This window comes from Sus scrofa, chromosome 9 (genome assembly GCF_000003025.6).
Source record: "Sus scrofa isolate TJ Tabasco breed Duroc chromosome 9, Sscrofa11.1, whole genome shotgun sequence".
Classification (NCBI taxonomy): Eukaryota; Metazoa; Chordata; class Mammalia; order Artiodactyla; family Suidae; genus Sus; species Sus scrofa.
The window spans coordinates 9,911,781-9,931,034 of NC_010451.4; the positions used below are offsets into that span (position 1 = coordinate 9,911,781).

At 48.5% G+C, this 19,254-nt stretch overlaps 1 protein-coding gene across 1 annotated transcript in view; it reads right to left on the bottom strand.

The window, feature by feature from the left end:
• MAP6 (microtubule associated protein 6) overlaps positions 1-19,254 on the bottom strand; it is a 126,729-nt gene that overhangs the window by 100,858 nt on the left and 6,617 nt on the right. Inside the window, 1 exon segment of the mRNA XM_021062525.1 lies at positions 18,601-18,830. The gene's annotated coding sequence lies outside the window, so the exon portion shown is untranslated.

The following is a 19,254-nucleotide window of genomic DNA, read 5'->3' on the forward strand; positions in this document are numbered from 1 at the left end:
GAAAGACTGGAGCTCAACTTCTCTCCTAAAAACAACGAAATTCACAACTAAAGATTGAGCACACTTCACCAAAATGGATCGGAAACCTTAAAAAAGATACCCTACTCCAGAAGACAAAGAGGAGGCCACATCAAGAGGTAGGAGGGACAATTTCGTGACATAAACAACCCCATACCTCCAGGGTGGGAAGCTCCACAGACTGGAAACTAACTGATTCACAGAGACTCACCTATAGGAGTGAGAGTTCTGAGCCACACATCAAACTCTCACGTGTGGGTATCTGGCACAGGAAGAAAGAGCCCCAGAGCATCTGGCATTGAAGGCCAGTGGGGCTTGTGCGCAAGAGCTCCACGGGACTGGGGGAAATGGAGACCCTATTCTTAAAAGGCGCACACAGACTTTCACGTGCACTGAGTCCCAGGGCAAAGCAAAGTCTCCAAGGGAATCTGGGTCAAACCTGACTGCAGTTCTTAAAGGACATCCTGGGAAAACGGGTGAATGTGGCTTGTTGTGAGGGAAGGACATTGAAGGCAAAGCTCTCAGGAATATTCAGCAGCTGCCTTTCTCTGGAGGTGGCCATTTTGGGAAAATCTGGCCCCACCCATCAGCCAGCTACTGAGAAGCCCCAGGGCAAATAACAACCCAGGTGGGATCACAGCCTGCCTCTCAGTAAACAGGCTGCCTAAAGACCCCTGGCACACAGCTGCCTCTAATCCCATCCAGAGACTAAGCCCCACCCACCAGAGGGATTAGAATCGGCTCCTCCTACCAGGGGGCAGGCATCAGCCCCTCCCATCAGGAAGCCTACACCAAGCCCCCATACTGACTTCAGCCACAGGGGGGCAGACATCAGAAGTAAGAGAGGCTACAACTCTATTATCTGTAAGAAGGTCACCGCACCAAAAACCTATAAAAATGAAAAAACAGAGAACTATAACTCAGATGAGGGAGAAAGAAAAAACCCCAGAAAAACAGCTAAGCCATGAGGAGATTCTCAGCCTCCAGGAAAAAGACTTTAGACTGTTGATGCTGAAGAAGATACAAGACATTGAAAATAAACTGGAGGCAAAGATGGATAACTTACAGGAAACACTGACCAAAGAGATACAAGATATAAAACTTAAACAAGAAGAGATGCAAAATACAATAATGGAAATAAAAAATTCACTAGAAGCAGCTAACAGCAGAATACAGGAGGCAGAAGAACGAATAAGCGAGGTGGAGGACAGATTAGTGGAAATTACGGATGCAGAACAGAAAAGAGAAAAAAGATTGAAAACAAATGAAGAGAGTCTCAGAGAACTCTGGGACAATGTGAAACGCACCAACATCCATATTATAGGGGTGCCAGAAGGAGAAGAGAGAGAGAAGGAGACAGAAAAAATATTCCAAGAGCTAATAGCTGAAAACTTCCCTAACATGGGGAAGGAATCACTCACTCAAATCCAGGAAGCACAAGTGCCATACAAAATAAACCCAAGGAGGAACACCCCGAGACACATACTAATCAAACTGACCAAAATTAAAGACAAAGAGAAAATCTTGAAAGCAGCTAGGGAAAAGAAACAAATAACATACAAGGGAACCCCGATAAGGCTATTGGCAGATTTTTCAACAGAAACTCTGCAGGCCAGAAGGGAGTGGCATGATATACTCAACGTGATGAAAGGAAAAAACCTCCAACCAAGATTACTCTACCCAGCAAGGCTCTCGTTCAGATTTGAAGGAGAAATCAAAATCTCAAATAAGCAAAAGCTGAGAGAATTCAGCAACACTAAACCAGCCTTACAACAAATACTAAAGGAACTTCTATAGGCAGAAAAGAACAAGAGAAGAAGGAAAGGGAAAACAGCAGCAAAAACAAATCCAAAGTAATTAATAAAATGGCAATAAGAACATACATATCAATAATTACCTTAAATGTGAATGGACTAAACACCCCAACCAAAAGACACAGGCTGGCTGAATGGATACAAAAACAAGATCCTTATATATGCTGTCTTCAAGAGACCCACTTCACTTCTAGGGACACATACAAATTGAAAGTGAAAGGATGGAAGAAAATATTTCATGCAAATGGGGATCAAAAGAAAGCTGGAGTAGCAATACTCATATCAGACAAAATAGACTTTAAAATGAGGAATATTTTCAGGGACAAAGAAGGACATTACATAATGGTCAAAGGATCAATCCAAGAAGATGATATAACAATTTTAAATATCTACGCACCCAACACAGGTTCACCACCATATATAAGGCAACTGCTAACAACCTTAAAAGGAGAAATCGACAATAACACAATCACAGTGGGGGACTTGAACACCCCACTTACATCAATGGACAGATCAACCAGACAGAAAATCAATAAGGAAACACAGGCCCTGAATGAAGCATTAAACCAGATGGACTTAATAGATATTTATAGGACATTCCATCCAAAAGCAACAGAATACACATTCTTCTCAAATGTACATGGAACATTCTCTAAGATTGACCATATCCTGGGCTACAAATCCAACCTCAGTAACTTTAAGAAAATTGAAATCATATCAAGCATCTTTTTCCAACCACAACGCTATACGACTGGAAATCAACAACAAGAAAAAAACTGCAAAAAACACAAACACGTGGAGACTCAACAACATGCTACTAAACAATCAATGGATCACTGAAGAAATCAAAGAGGAAATTAAAAAATACCTAGCAGCAAATGACAATGAAGATACAACACTGCAAAACCTATGGGATGCAGCAAAAGCCGTTCTAAGAGGAAAGTTTATAGCAATACAAGCCCACCTCAGGAAACAAGAAAAAGTCCAAATAAACAAGCTAACTTTACATCTAAAGCAGCTTTAGAGAGAGGAACAGACAAGACATAAAGTTAGTAGAAGGACATAAATCATAAAGATCAGAGCAGAAATCAATGAAATAGAAACAAGAAAAACCACAGAAAAGATCAATGAAACGAAAAGCTGGTTCTTTGAAAAGATCAACAAAATTGATAAACCCCTAGCCAGACTTATCAAGCAAAAAAGAGACAGGACTCAAATCAATAAAATTAGAAATGAAAAAGGAGAAGTAACAATGGACACCACAGAAATACAAAGGATCATAAGAGACTACTATATGCAACTATATGCCAATAAAATGGAAAACCTAGAAGAAATGGACAAATTCTTAGAAAAGTACAATCTTCCAAGACTAAAGAAAGATGAAATAGAAAAGATGAATGGACCCATCACAAGAACTGAAACTGTGATGAAAAAACTTCCAACAAACAAAAGTCCAGGACCAGATGGCTTCACAGGCGAATTCTATCAAACAGTTAGAGAAGAGCTAACACCTCTCCTTCTGAAACTATTTCAAAAAATTGTAGAAGAAGGGATACTCCCGAACTCATTCTATGAGGCCACCATCCCCCTGGTACCAAAACCAGACAAAGACTCCACAAAAAAAGAAAACTACAGGCCAGTTTCACTGATGAACATTGATGCAAAAATCCTCAACAAAATACTAGCAAACCACATCCAACAATACATTAAAAAGATTGTACATCATGATCAAGTGGGATTTATCCCAGGGATGCAAGGGTTCTTCAATATCCGCAAATCCATCAGTGCGATACACCACATTAACAAACTGAAGAATAAAAACCATATGATCCTCTCAACAGACGCAGAAAAAGCCTTTGACAAAATCCAACACCCATTTCTGATAAGGCCATATATGACAAACCCACAGCGAACATCATTCTCAATGGTGAAAAGCTGAAAGAATTCCCGCTGAGATCAGGAACAAGACAAGAATGTCTGCTCTTGCCACTACTCTTCAACATAGTTCTGGAAGTCCTAGCCACAGCAATCAGAGAAGTGAAAGAAATAAAAGGAATCCAAATTGGAAAGGAAGAAGTAAAACTATCGTTATTTGCAGATGACATGATACTATACCTAGAGACTCCTAAAGACTCTACCAGAAAACTGTTAGAGCTTATCCACGAATTTGGCAAAGTTGCAGGATACAAAATCAATACACAAAAATCAACAGCGTTTCTATATACTAACAATGAAAAAGCAGAAAAGGAAATTAGGGAAGCAATCCCGTTTACCATCGCATCCAAAAGAATAAAATACCTAGGAGTAAACCTACCTAAAGAAACAAAAGACCTGTACTCTGAAAACTACAAGCCACTGATGAAAGAAATCAAAGATGACACAAATAGATGGAAAGATATACCATGCTCGTGGATTGGAAGAGTTAATATTATCAAAATGACTATAGTACCCAAGGCAATCTACAGATTCAATGCAATCCCTATCAAATTACCAAGGACATTTTTCACAGAACTTGAACAAAATATTTTAAAGTTTTTTTGGAAGTACAAAAGACCCAGAATAGCCAAAGACATCCTGAAAAAGAAAAATGGAGCTGGAGGAATCAGGCTCCCGGACTTCAGACTATACTACGAAGCAACAGTCGTCAAAACTGCATGGTACTGGCACAAAGACAGACATATAGATCAGTGGAACAGGATAGAAAGCCCAGAATTAAACCCATGCACTTACGGCCAACTAATCTATGACAAAAGAAGCAAGACTATACAATGGAGAAAGGACAGCTTGTTCAATAAGTGGTGCTGGGAAAACTGGACAGCCACATGGAAAAGAATGAAAATACAACACTCCCTAACACCATACACAAAAATAAACTCAAAATAGATTAAAGACCTAGATATAAGACCAGACACTATCAAACTGTTAGAGGAAAACATAGGCCAACCACTCTCTGACATAAACAACAGCAACATCTTCTCAGATCCACCTCTTAGAGTATTGACAATAAAAACAAAAATAAACAAATGGGACCTAATGAAACTTCAGAGTTTCTGCACAGCAAAGGAAACCCTAAACACAAAAAGACAACCCAGAGAATGGGAGAAAATCTTTGCAAATGAATCAACTGACAAGGGATTAATCTCCAAAATTTATAAACAACTTCTGCAGCTCCATACCAAAAAAACAAACAACCCCATCCAAAAATGGGCGGAAGATCTAAACAGACAGTTCTCCAAAAAAGACATACAGATGGCTGAGAAACACATGAAATTCAGCATCACTCATTATTAGAGAAATGCAAATCACTAACAATGATTTAGTTAGTGGTACCACTAACAATGGTACCACTATGAGGTACCACCTTACACCAGCCAGAATGGCCATCATCCAAAAGTCTACAAACAAGAAGTGCTGGAGAGAGTGTGGAGAAAAAGGAACACTAGTACACTGTTGGTGGGATTGCAAATTGGTGCAACCACTGTGGAAAGCAATATGGAGATTCCTCAGAAAACTAAACATAGAACCACCATTTGATCCAGCAAATCCACTCCTGGGCATCTATCCAGAGAAAACCATGACTTGCAAAGACACATGTACTCCAATGTTCATTGCAGCACTATTTACAATAGCCAAGACATGGAAACAACCTAAATGTCCATCGACAGAGGAGTGGATCCAGAAGATGTGGTACATATACACAATGGAATATTACTCAGCCATCAAAAAGAATGAAATACCAGCATTTTTAGCAACGTGGATGGACCTAGAAATTATCATGCTAAGTGAAGTCAGCCATACAATGAGACACCAACATCCAATGCTTTCACTGACATGTGGAATCTGAAAAAAGGACAGACGGAACTTCTTTGCAGAACAGATGCTGACTCACAGACATTGAAAAACTTATGGTCTCCAGAGGAGACAGTTTGGGGGTTGGGGGATGAGCTTGGGCTGTGGGATGGAAATCCTGTGAAATCAGATTGTTATGATCATTATACAACTACAGATGTGATAAATTCATCTGAGTAATTTAAAAAAAGAAAAATAAATAAAATAGATAACTACACCAAAAAACAAACAAACAAACAAACAAACAAACAAAAAAACCAAAGAACTACTGCAGCCAGCCTACGCCAGAGCCACAGCCATGTGGGATCCAAGCCACATCTGTGACCTATACCACAGCTCATGGCAGCGCCGGATCCTTAACCCACTGAGTGGGGCCAGGAGTCAAACCTGCAACCTGCTGGTTACTAGTTGGATTTGTTTCTGCTGCACCATAACGGGAATTTCAGGATAACTGCAGTTTTGATGGAGGCTGGCTATAGGCCATCTGCTTTCTGTAAGAAAAATGCATTAGCTACAATCCATTTAGCTGGTTTGCTGACTCAGAATCTTTTATGATGATGCTGGGATTAAGTGATTGCATTATTTTTACTTTAAAAGACATGCCTTCCTGCGGAGCTTAAACAGTTGAGTCAATGGTCAGGAAAACTAGTTTTTAGTTAGAATCAATTTCCTCTTGATACTATGAAGGACGGTGGCTTGTAACTTTGCCAAAAGGATCCACATTTTTATTCCACTGGGGATACTGAGGGCAGGGAAGGGGGTGCAGAGCCTGTTGGGAAAAAGAGAAATAGTTCTGTCAGGCAGGGCTTAAAGAGTGGTAGTGTCACCTACTTGAAGCACCAGCCACTGTGCCCAGCACCCATCATCTATGTGGCAAAAAAAACCTCTCATCCCCTTCCTCAAGTAGGACTGGCATCCAGGTGCCCTAGTGGCAAGAACCATCTAGAAAGGTCAGGAAGCCAGGATATGGGTGCCAAGCTCGATGATTGGTGCGGCTATTGGGTCAGAAACGGCTGGAGGGGAGGAAACTAGTCTTTACCAAGTGCCTACAGAGCCAAGGATTGTGCCACACTGGATCCTTACACTAAGTTAGTATTGGGCAGTGCAGTTTGCAAATGAGGAAATCAGGAAATGAGAAGGCAAGCGATCTGCCCCAAATCATGGAACAAATTCAAAGCTGAGCCAGGCCTTTCTGACCCCAAAGTCTGCTCTCTTTCTATCAGACAGCCCTGTGAGGTTGGACCAGTGGGCCAACTGGAAAGGAGGCCAAGGTGGGGTCCCTTCACTCGGCTCAGGGCCTTAAGTTCTTGCAGGAGCCAAGCTTCAAGACAGCCGGGCCTCAGAGTTCCCATTGTGACTCAGTGGGTTAAGAACCCAACTAACATCCATGAGCATGTGGGTTCAATCCCTGGCCTCACTGAGTGGGTTAAGGAGCCAGCGTTGCCACAAGTTATTGTGTAGGTCACAGGTGCTGCTCAGATTCGATGTTGCTATGGCTGTGGGTAGGCCGGCAGCTGCAGCTCCAATCTCACTCCTGGCCTGGGAACTTCCATGTGCTGCAGGTGTGGCCATAAAAAAGAAAAGAAAAGGAATTTCCGTCGTGGCTCAGTGGTTAACGAATCCAACTAGGAACCATGAGGTTGTGGGTTCGATCCCTGGCCTTGCTCAGTGGGTTAAGGATCCGGCGTTGCTGTGAGCTGTGGTGTGGGTTGCAGACGCGGCTCGGATCCCGTGTCACTGTGACCCTGGCATAGGCTGGCGGCTACAGCTCTGATTCAACCCGTAGCCTGGGAACCTCCATGTACTGCAGGAGCGGCCCTAGAAAAGGCAAAAAGATGGAAAAAAAAAAAAAAAAGAAAGAAAGAAAGAAAAGATTAAATAATAATAAAAAAAAATAGAGCTAGGTCTAAGCCAGCAACACATGGTGGGAGGGGGCAGGGAAAGCAGAAGTGGTGTGAGGTAAAGGCAGGAAGGGGTGCTCTGCTCAAAATGCCCAGGATCTCCCCACACCCAAACCTCCTTCCCCCTTCCTCACCCCAGATCCTCTATGGGACAGGAGAAGCCCGGACCTCTCTCACCCCAGCCACCCGCTCTGGTGTGCACTCAGCCCTAAGCGGTTTGGGGATCCAGGCCTCTGCAGAGACCTAAGGACCTTAAAATAGTCTTATGGCCTCAAGGCTTGGGGCCCATGAGCTTTTCAAAAGCTTACACAAATATTTAAGCCCTGAGAAGAAAACCAGATTGGCTCCAAAATGTGAGCAGAAAAAACAGCAACATCGAAATGAACAAATGTTTAACTAAACATCTACAAATGCAGAATTATGCCAATGAGTCACGGGCATCCCAAACGAATTCTTCTTTGGTTATAATAAAGTTAAGGTCAGGTTACGAAACAAAACGAACACTTTATTCTTCACAAAAGTAGCAATTATAAAAATCCTTTTCAGGAGTTCCCATTGTGGCTCAGTGGTGACAAACCCAACTAGCATCCATGAGGACTCGGGTTTGATCCTTGGCCTTGTTTAGTGGGTTAAGGATCCGGCGTTGCCGTGGGCTGTGGTGTAGGTCGCAGACATATCTCGGATCCTTCATGGCTGTGGCTGTGGTATAGGCTTATGGCTATAGCTCTGATTCGACCCTTAGCCTGGGAACCTCCATATGCTGTGGGAGCGGCCCTAAAAAAAAAAAAAAAAAAAAAAAAAAAAAAAAAAATTCCTTTTCAAATGTTTTACTGCAGTAAATTGTATTTCATGCAGGAACCATTTATTTTGCTTGTCACCACAAGTTTACTATGCTTGCCAGCCTATGAGGGCCTTAGAAAGCCTCTGCTGGCTTTGCAGGGCAGGGTCGCTTTGGGTCACAGTGGTGGCCACAGAGGAAGGAGGCTGCAGCTGGTTTCCCTGGGGGAACTGGGTACCTCAATTCAATGAGAGGGGCATGGCTAGGGGCCATCTGCTGTCAGAGTGTGGTCTCTTAGGAAACACTGGAGCAGGACGGGGAGCAGGGCTGCTGATTGGCTACACACAGGAGACCCACACACCCAGCTGTCATCTGCTCCGCCTGGGCCAGGAGAGCAACATATTCAGCTGGGGGTTTTAGCAGCTCCCTCTGGATGCTGCTGTGTGGAGAAGGGGCTAGTTGGAGCAGAAAGATGTGGGAGGAGGCTGTAGCAGCGTCCAGCAGAGGTGTGCTGATGGTCTGGCCTGCAGGAGGGGCAGCAGAGGTGGGGAAAAGAAGATGGATTTGAGGGATGTAGGGACGCAGACATGGCAGGACTTTCTAAATAACTGGGCGTGGCGAGCGAGAGGGAAGGAAGAGGCCGGGATTGGGGCGGGGGCAGTGCCAATGGCAGCAGCAATGCAGGAGGAGCAAGGTCTGGTGTACGCTGACGTCCGTGTGCATCAGGCAGACCCAGTACACTTGAGGGGCTTGTGGGAAACTCCCTGGGATGCAGTGTCATGTGTTGGCTTCACAAAATGGGCACAAGCTGAGGCCCCCCCACCCAGCTCCTGCCACCACCGGGATTTCTCTGGAGGACCATAGGGCCAAGCCCTCTTCCACCCCAGGGGCTTTGCCCTCAAACACCCTCCATCCACTCCACCATCGAAACCTCTTCCGATGCTCGGCTTGGTGGGGCATGAGAGTGGACGCGGGCGGCTGTGCTTCCCAGAGGACAGGGTTCGCCGCTCTGAGGGCTGTGGGCCTCTGCTTCATCCGGTGGGTGTGGTGGGGTCAGAGCAGGCCTCCTGGAGTGGAGGGGATGCTGAAGGGGGTCTGGGAGGCTGGGTCGGGTCCCTAAGGGACAGAGCCATTCTGTGCAGAGAGAGGAGCAGGCTGGCTCTCGGAGCACAGACTATGGGCTAAGGGTTGTGCCAAGTCTGACTGGGATAATCAGAGGAAAGAAAAAGTTGGGAATGAAGATGTAACTGAACCCCAGTGAGGTACTGCACTGGTCTCCGATCAGAACGGTAACAAATTACCAGAGATGTATCGACTTAACACAAAGCTATTCTCTTACAGTTCTAGAAGTCAGAAACCAGTCTCCCTAGGCTTTAGTCAGGGGCCTCCACAAGGCTAATTCCTCCTGGAGGCGCTGAGGGGAGAATCCGTTATCTTACTCTTTTCAGCTTCTTCTTCTTCTTCTTTTTTTTTTTTTTTTTTGTCTTTTTAGGGCCACACCCACGGCATATGGAGGTTCCCAGGCTAGGGGTCGAATAGGAGCTACAGCTGCTAGCCTACACCACAGGCGCAACCATGCCAGATCTGAGCCATGTCTGCAACCTACACCATGGCTCATGGCAACAGCAGATCCTTAACCCACTGAGCGAGGCCAGGGATTGAACCCACAACCTCACAGTTCCTAGTCAGATTTGTTCCCGCAGCACCACGATGGGAACGCCTCTTTGCAGCTTCTCGTGGCTGCCTTTGTTCCTTGGCTTGTAGCCCCTTCCTCCGTGTGCAGCGCTCATCACTCCAGCCTCTGCTTCCATCCCCACATCGCCTTCCCCTGCACCTCTCACCCACCCGCAGCTCTCTCATAAGAACGGTTGTAATTACATCGAGCCTGCCCAGATAATGCAGACCAATCCAGGATAACAGCACCCTCCTTCCTTTATTTTTATGTATTTATTTTTATATTTTGGCCACTCCACAGCGTATGGAGTCCCCGGGCCGGGGATCAGATCCCAGCTGTAGTTGAGACCTAAGCCACAGCTGCGGCAATGCCGGATCCTTAACCCACTGTGCCGGGCTGGGGATCGAACCTGCATCCCAGTGCTCCCAAGATGCTGCAGATCCTGTTGCGCCACAGTGGAAACTCTGCAAACTCCTTACTTTAATCACATGGGCAAAGTCCCTTTTGCTATAAAAGGTGGCATTCACCATTTCCGGGAGTCAGGATGTGGTCATCTTTGGGGGTCGTTACTCAGCCTGCCACCAGGACCAGTGAATTCGGCATCACCAGGGTATGGAGAGTTCACACAGGCCCTGGGAGCCTCTTTGATCCAAAGCCCTGGCTTTCAGTTTCTACTTCAGTCGCTGACTCTGCAGCAATTCTATGTGGAACCCGGCCTCTGCCGGAGTTCAAAGGTTGCCTAGTTTCTAAATTGTATCCCAGTATTTAGGCAAACAAGGTGGGTGGGGGACAGTGGGTTTGAAACAACCTCTTTACAGCAGATGGGCTCAAGGAGTTCCCATTGTGGCTCAGTGGAAATGAACCTGACTAGCATCCATGAGGACACAGGTTTGATCCCTGGCCTCGCTCAGTGGGTTAAGGATCCAGCCTTGCCATGAGCTGTGGTGCAGGTCGCAGACACGGCTCAGATCTGACATTGCTGTGGCTGTGGTGCAGGCCAGTGGCTACAGCTCCGACTGAACCCCTACCCTGGGAACCTCCATATGCCGTGAGTGAGGCCCTAAAAAGACAAAAAACAAAACAACAACAAAAAGACCCCAGCAGATTGACTCTTTACAGCAGAACTTCTCAGAGCCTTCAGAATGCTGTGTACTGTGAGTCTCTGACCTTAACTCATCAAGAAACCTTTTCAAGGCAGCAATGCTCCACTGAGCCCAATCTGGCCGTGTTAACAAAGACCAGGCTCGGGTGTGGGGTGTTCAGCCTGAAGGGAAAGAAACCTCAGCAGACAAGGCGCCTCCTTCGGGGAGGAGAAAGCCTCAGTTCCCCATTCCTTTATTTGATAAACGCACCTTCTGGGTGCTGGGTACAGGTTGGTGAATTAGATAACTGCGTTTCTTGCCCTCACTGTCTAAGGCATAGATAAAAGTAAAAACGATTGATTTCAACACCACCCACTGAGATTCTCTCAATGTAAGCAGCCCCTTCAGGGCTGTGGAGGAAACGTCCAGGATGGAAGGAAAGGGAGCAGCAGAGAGAAGCTGCCATTTAAACCAAGTCGTGAGTGGAGTTCCCGTTGTGGCTCGGTGGTTAACAAATTCCACTAGGAACCATGAGGTTGTGGGTTCGATCCCTGGCCTTGCTCAGTGGGTTAAGGATCCAACGTTGCCATGAGCTGTGGGGTAGGTCACAGACATGGCTCGGATCCTGCGTTGCTGTGGCTGTGGCATAGGCCATTGGCTACAGCTCCGATTCACTCCCCCTAGCCTGGGAACCTCCATGTGCCGTGGGAGCGGCCCTAGAAAAGGCTTAAAGACAAAAAAAAAAAAAAAAAAAAGAAAGAAAGAAACCAAGACGTGAAGGAGACAGCAACCCCAAGCTGGGGCAGGAACACTCCTGGCAGAGGGACGGCAGGAGTAAGGGCCCTGGGGTGGGAGGGGGTGGGACGTATTTAAGGAACCGAAAGGATGGAAGGAGAGCCGTGAGGCTAAAGCACATGGACAGGTTCCTGGGAGGATGGAGACAAACCCCCAACCCCCCAACGTGGCTGTTCCCCTTGGAGACCCCCTTTGCCCACCCTCTGCCGGAAAGGGCGGCAAGAAATAATGGCCTGCGGAAAACAACCACTTACAAGGATTCACTGCCCTTGGTCCTGGGACTCGACCCCCCCTACCCTGCCCTTGACCTTCCCCTCCTCCTTCTTCGTCGTTCCTGCCACAAATTCCCACCATGAATTCCTGCCACGGATCATTGATAAGCCCAGCACCTTCTCAGGGTCAGGGCTGGTGCCATCTTGAGCTCTGCCTGTGCCCCCCTGATGCCGTAATAAATCTCTCTTGCTTTACTAACTTGGCCTTGCCCGATCCTCCCTCGGCAAACCTAACGCACACCAACATGAAGGGAGAAACTACCAGGTGCTTGTGGGCCAAGGTGAAGAGTCTGGAAATCGCTGAGAAGTTGTTACACAAGAAAGGTGCATGCTTTGTAAATAAAGTAACACCACAACGATGACGGTGTCCACCCAAAAAAATACAACCTGAAAATTGAGAGTTAAGTTTGGGGTGAAATGAGGACTTGAGCCCAGGAGACAGCAGCTCAGGTAGCCTGAGAAACCACTCCCAGGAGGCGAGGGGGGAAGCTGGGATATAGGAGTTTTTGCAACACTGGGGAGGCATAGGAACAAAAGATTTCCAGAAAACCAGTTCTATGGGAAAACGTAAAAGTCTGGGCTTCCTGGAATCACTCCTTTGCTCTGCTTTCCTGCGCGCCCTCAGGGCTCACTGGCCCACCCTTGGGAGGAAAGGGGGATGTTACTGCGTCTTCACCGAGAAGGGGCGGCGCCTGCAGCCAGGCTCGCGGTTTACAGAAGCCTGCTGCTGGGCTTGTGAAGGTTGCCACTGGTCACAGACTTCAGTCATCATGGACAGATTTCAAGGAGGTGCAAGAGTTGGGCTCATAAAGTCATCTCCTGAAAATATCTGACTCTCTGAAGGCCCATTCTTGGAGTTTTCCCAGAGCACAAAGTGCCTCACTCGTGGGCTCCACCCTGAGCTCCATTCAGGGGGTGCAGTGCATTGTGTTTTACTCCATGTAGAGGCTGATGGCAAGCACCAAACTCCAATTCACACATCCTTGAGGATGAGGGTTTGATCCCTGGCCTCGATCAGTGGGTTAGGCTGGCAGCTGCAGCTCAGATTGGACCCCTAGCCTGGGAACTTCCACATGCTACAGGCGTGACCCTGAAAAGAAAAAGGAAAAAAAAAAAAAAAAAAAAAAACCGGACAAAGGTGGTGGTGGTGGTGGTTGTTGTTTGGTCTTTTTAGGGCTGCACCTGCAGCATACGGAAGTTCCCAGGCTAGGGGTCGAATCGGAGCTGCAGCCACTGGCCTACACCACCGCCACAGCAACACAGGATCCGAGCCACATCTTCGACCAAACCACAGCTCACGGCAACACCAGATCTCTAACCCATCAAGCAAGGCCAGGGATCGAACCCTCATCCTCATGGGTCCTAGTCAGGTTTGTTAACCACTGAGCCATGAAGGCAACTCCAGGACAAAGGTGGTCTCAAACAAAACAAAACAAAAACAAATGAAAAAGGTCGCATTAGTGCAAGGACATGGAGAAATCATCATTTAACCTGAGTTTGTTTCTTACTCTGTAAAATGAGCATAATTTCTCCTTGTGGGACCATAATTCAAAACACCAGAAACACAAGTAGGGGCTCAACAGGTGACACAGCCCAGAGGGCTCAGAATTCTCCATCCTGACAAAGCTGGAAAAGGGACAGGCTAAGCTCTTCTGCAGCCAAACCTGCCAGAAATAGATCCCTTAGCCATCTCTGTGAGCAAGTCCCTCTCACAGCTTCACCTATTATCCAGGCTCCTTCTCAGCCCTCACCAGCCCTGCCCTAGAAAGGAAGTCCATCCAGCCCGCGGTGAGCATGCCCCCCACCCCAAGTCTTTTCAGGGCCGAACCCTCGGCATACAGAAGTTCCTGGGCTAGGGGTGGAATCTGCCGGCCTACCCATAATCATAGCAACGCCAGATCAGAGCCACGTCTGCGACTCACACATCAAACCTGCATCCTCATGGATACTAGTCGGGTTGGTTACCGCTGAGACAATGGAAACTCCAAGTACCTGCGAGTCTCAATAAACAAAAGGGTTCAAGTATAATGGCAGACAATCTGTGTTGACTGGAAGCTTCCAAATCTGTACTGTTACCAACTTTCATTGTCTAGTTGTAATTACTTTTTTTTTTTTTGCTTTTATTTTAGGGCTGCACCAGTGGCATATGGAGGTTCCCAGGCTAGGGGTCGAATCAGAGCTGCAGCCGCTGGCCTAACCCACAGCCACAGCCACAGCCACATCCAAGCCGCATCTGCGACTTACACCACAGCTCACAGCAACGCTGGATCCTTAACCCACTGAGCAAGGCCAGGGATCGAACCCGAAACCTCATGGTTCCTAGTCGGATTCCTTTCCGCTGCGCCACGGCGGGAACTCCCATCTAGTTGTAATTACTAATAATCATGTTTGAAGACTGTTAGAACCTTGAGCAATGCTGGCCATTTAATTGGGGTATTAGAAGCATCATTTCTTTGTCTTTAAGGAGAAGATGAGTCCACTGAAGGCTACGGTCTAATCAAGCTGTCTTAGCAATAAGGGCTAGGTGGACAGAAGGGCCGAGGCTGGAGCGCACCAGACTGCTTTCTCAAACAGCTCAGAGAGAAGGTTCTGGAAGTGAAAGGTGGGTGGGACGCAGGCACTGGAAAGGGGTGAGTCGGCCGCTAGACTGGAGGCAAAGGCGGAGCAGGAGCAGGGTGCCTGGTGGCCCGTGGGTGGTCAACCAGGCTGCGGGCCTGGGGCCGGGGCCAGGTCAGGGGTTGGGGGTAAGGGTTAGGGAGAGGGGGCACAAGTCAGGGGCCAGGGGTTAGGGAGCGAGGGTTGGGGGGACAAGGGTTAGGGGTTGAAGGTTGGGGCGGGGTCAGGGCTGGGGGGGGGGGGGGTCAAGGGGCAGCGGTGGGGCGGGGCAGGGGCAGGGCAAGGGCGGTGAACTCGACCTTGACGCCCTGGGGCTCCAGCCTCTTGCTAGGCTTCTCGAGCTCGAGCCTCACGTTCCTGGACCCGGCCTCCCCGTCGTAGAAGAGGGAGGAATTTTCTTCTGCCCTCCTCCTCTGTATTGTTCTTGGGCCGCTTCCAGCTGTCTGCTTGTTTACCAGGACGTCCACCTCCACACTCCACCGCGAGCCCAAGAAGCTCAGGTGCTGCCGGCAGGCAGAGCCAGGGGACGCGGGCCGGCTCAACGCGGCGCCGACGCCCTTGCTCGCCAGCCCGCGCGGTTCCGCAGGCGGCGCAGAGCCGGCCCCAGGCGCCCGCAAGCCCGCCGGCCGCGCGGCCCCGGGAGCAGCGCCCCCCTGCGGCCACTCCGCCGGCGCGCCGGGCTCCCTTTCTGTATTTCTTTTTCTTTCCTTTTCTTCATCTTTTTGTCTTTTTAGGGCCGCACTCGCGGCATATGGAGGTTCCCAGGCTAGGGGTCGAATCGGAGCTGTAGTCACCGGCCTACGCCACAGCCACAGCAACGCCAGATTCGAGCCGGGTCTGCGACCTACGCCACAGCTCATGGCAACACCAGATCCTTAACCCACGGAGCGAGGCCAGAGATGGAACCTGAAACCTCTTGGTTCCTAGTTGGCTTCGTTTCCACTGCGCCACGATGGGAACTCCCTTCTCTCTCTCTCTTTTTTTTTCTTTCTGTATTTTTAAAATCAAAACATTCATCTTGTGCTAGACTCCATCTCTCGTACCGGGGACACGGGCTCCTGAACTGGAAGACTTCATAGGCTGATGAAGAAAGGAAACCAGCCATAATCATGGAATGGAAAGTGTGATGTAGGAGGAAAGGCTCTGGAGGAAAAAAGACCCAAACTTGACCCGATTTCTGCCTCCTTGAACTGTGAGACCCCAGAGGGTCCACCGGTCTCTGGGAGCTGAGAAGGGACCAACATCTACGTTGGAGGGTTGTAGTGAGGCTTATGTGAGATGCCAGTTTTCACGTGTGTAAATTAGGGCAACCAGGAGCACCTGCCTCATAGAGTTGCTTTGAGAATTAAATGGAGTAATGCACATAGATCGCCTTGCATCGTAGTGCCTCGACAATGGTAGCTCCTGGAATTTCTGCTGTGGCTCAGCAGTAATTGATAGGTTTCCAGGAAGATGGAGACAGATCCCTCCCCCACCTGTCAGCGAATGTGACTGTTCACCTGGGAGACCCGCTGAGGACATGGGTACCGCCCAGCACAGGATCTGCACCCTTTCCCAGAATGTGGAGCATAGATTAACCACCCACAAGGATTAACTTCCCTCTGTCACGGGACTCGACCACCTACCCCCCAACACACCTACCCCTCCCTTGGCCTTCCCCTCCTCCTTTGTCATTCCTGCCACGTGGTTGTGCCATGAACTCCAGCCACAGATTCCTGCCACAGATGCTTTATAAGTTCAGCACCTCCTCACAGTCGGAGCTGGGGCCGTCTTGAGCTCAGCCCGTGCTCCACGGATGCCTTGATAAATCTCTTCTTGCTTCACCAACTAGGCCTTGTGCGTTCCTCCCTCGGCAAACCTAACATCCGGTGTCGAAACCTGGGAGGGAATGGCGAGGGGCAGGGAAGCAGGTCAGCGGTGACCCAAACTCCTGGGTGTGCAACCGGAAGAGCAGCGGCCGGGGGCAGCTGGTCTTGGGAGAGCAGCAGGCAGGGGCAGCTCGTCCTGAGCTAACCTTGGGATCCCACTCAGCTCTGGGCCCCGATCTAGGCACCACCCCACCAACCCTCTCGAGCCCAGCCAGGGAGGAACCCCGAGCCGGGAACTTCGCCTTTCCGTTACCGACTCTGCATCCAACACCGGCCTCCTAATTCCTGGGTGAGTAATTGCCACCTTTCCAGATCGTCTGTCAGCACAACCAGGGGCTCTGGTTCCTCTGACACATCAGGGTGCAGCCCTCTCGGACAAACCCTAGTGCTGGGTCAGAAGACTCCACGGCCACGGCCCCGGTTCGCCTGATCTGGAGACGCCCACCTCAGAGCACAACCTCTTTCTCTTCTCCGGTCCTCGACTCAGGCCCTGGCGACGCCCAGCCTGAGAAGGGGCACTCCCCAAGGTGGTCCTTTACTGGCCCTCCGTCCCCTCTTAGTCCTCTCTTCTCCTCACAGGGAACACTTCCTCCAAGGCTCCAGGAACCCGCCCCTGGGCTGCCTCTACAAACTTAGACACTCTCGGATTAAGGGGCGACATTAGGTCCAAGCATCTGAAATTCTTTTGTAACACCGCCTGGACACAATGCACATTGGATAATGGCTCTCGATGGCCCCAAATGGCACTTTCAATTTTAATATCTCGTGTGACCTTGCTAACTTTTGTCGTCGCCGCCGTCATGGCAGGTGGTTGGAAGTTCCCTGCTTGGGTTCAGGCCTTCTTTTCCCTCACTCCCAACCCTCCCTCTGTTCTTCTGGCTCCACCTTTCACAGCCTTCTCTTTCATTCACACCCGCCTCCCTCTGATTCTGAGGTCTCGTCCTTTGATCCTGCAGATCATCGTCCTCCCCGTACAACCCTCTCGGGGCAGCCAGCTCTCCACCAGCTCACAGTCCTCCTCTCTCTGCCCTCGGCTTCCCCAGCTTCTCCGATTCTAATCCAGATCCCGACCCCTTCCCCCCGACCCCATACACGGACACGGACCCGGACCCGACCTCCTGCCTCCAAAGACACCTTCCAACCAGGGGAAGTGGCAGAAACCGAAGGGATTGTCCGGGCACATGTCCCTTTTTCAATGTCCAATCTCTCTCAAATTTAAACAAGGTTAGGCTCCTTCTCTTCTGACCCCTCCGCCTACATTAAGCAATTGGAAACCCTTTTACACTGTTGGTGGGATTGTAAATTGGTGCAACCACTATGGAAAACAGTATGGAGATGCCTCAGAAAACTCAAAATAGAACTACCATTTGATCCAGCGATCCCACTCCCAGGCATCTATCCAGAGAAAACCATGGCTCCAAAAGACACATGTACTCCATGCTCATTGCAGCACTATTTTCAATAGCCAAGACGCGGAAACAACCTAAATGTCCATCGACAGAGGCGTGGATCAAGAAGATGTGGTACGTATACACAGTGGAATATGACTCGGCCATTAAAATGAACGAAATACCGGCATTTTTAGCAACATGGATGGACCTAGAAATTATCATGCGAAGTGAAGTCAGTCAAGCAATGAGACACTAACATCAAAAGCTTTCATCGACATGTGGACTCTGAAAAATGACACAATGAACTTCTTTGCAGAACAGATACTGACTCACAGACTTTGAAAAACTTGTGGTTTCCAAAGGGGACAGTTTGCGGGGTGGGGGGGATAGGCTGGGGTTGTGGGATGGAAATCCTATAAAATTGGATGGTGATGATCATTGTACAACTATAAATGCAATAAATTGAGTAGTAAAAAAAGAAATAAAATAATAAATTAACTTTAAAAAAAGCAATTGGAATATCTCAGGGCTATGACCTTACCTGGCACAACGTCTATACCATCTTCTCCTCCAGCCCCTCCCCGAGGAAAAGGAAAGGGTGTGGCGAGCCGCTCAGACCCACACTGATGCCCTCTGGCCGGTCGGGGCAGCAGCCGTCCCCAGACAGGATCCAAACTGGACGACCAGGTAGATTCCCAGGCTGCTGGCGCGGAGTCACAGGGTGACTTGTCTCACAGCAGGACTCCAGAATGTGGCATAGAGAGCTGTTAACTGTGGAAAACGAAAAGAAATTAGCCAAAGCTCAGATGAGAACGCTGCCCTCTTCCTTCTCGCTTAACAGAGGACCTCCAAAAATGTACACATTTAGACCCTTCTTCAGTAGAAGAAAAACTTTTCTTAAACTCACGTCATCTCTCAGTCTGCACCTGACATAAGGCACAAACTACAAAAATGGAGGGAGACCCTCAAACCCCACCACGGGATCTCTGGAGCCTCGTCTTCAAGGTCTTTAATAATTGGGATGAAGAGACTAAAAGCCAAAAAACTAAAAAGAGGTTGAGCTAAATACCAAGTGCTAGTGACTGCTGTTCAGGGCTGCCAAAGATATAGGCCCCGTCACAAGGCCCCTCTGGGCCCTTGTTACAGATGCAGCAAGAGAGGCCCCTGGAAGGTGGGCTGTGACCAACACCCTCAG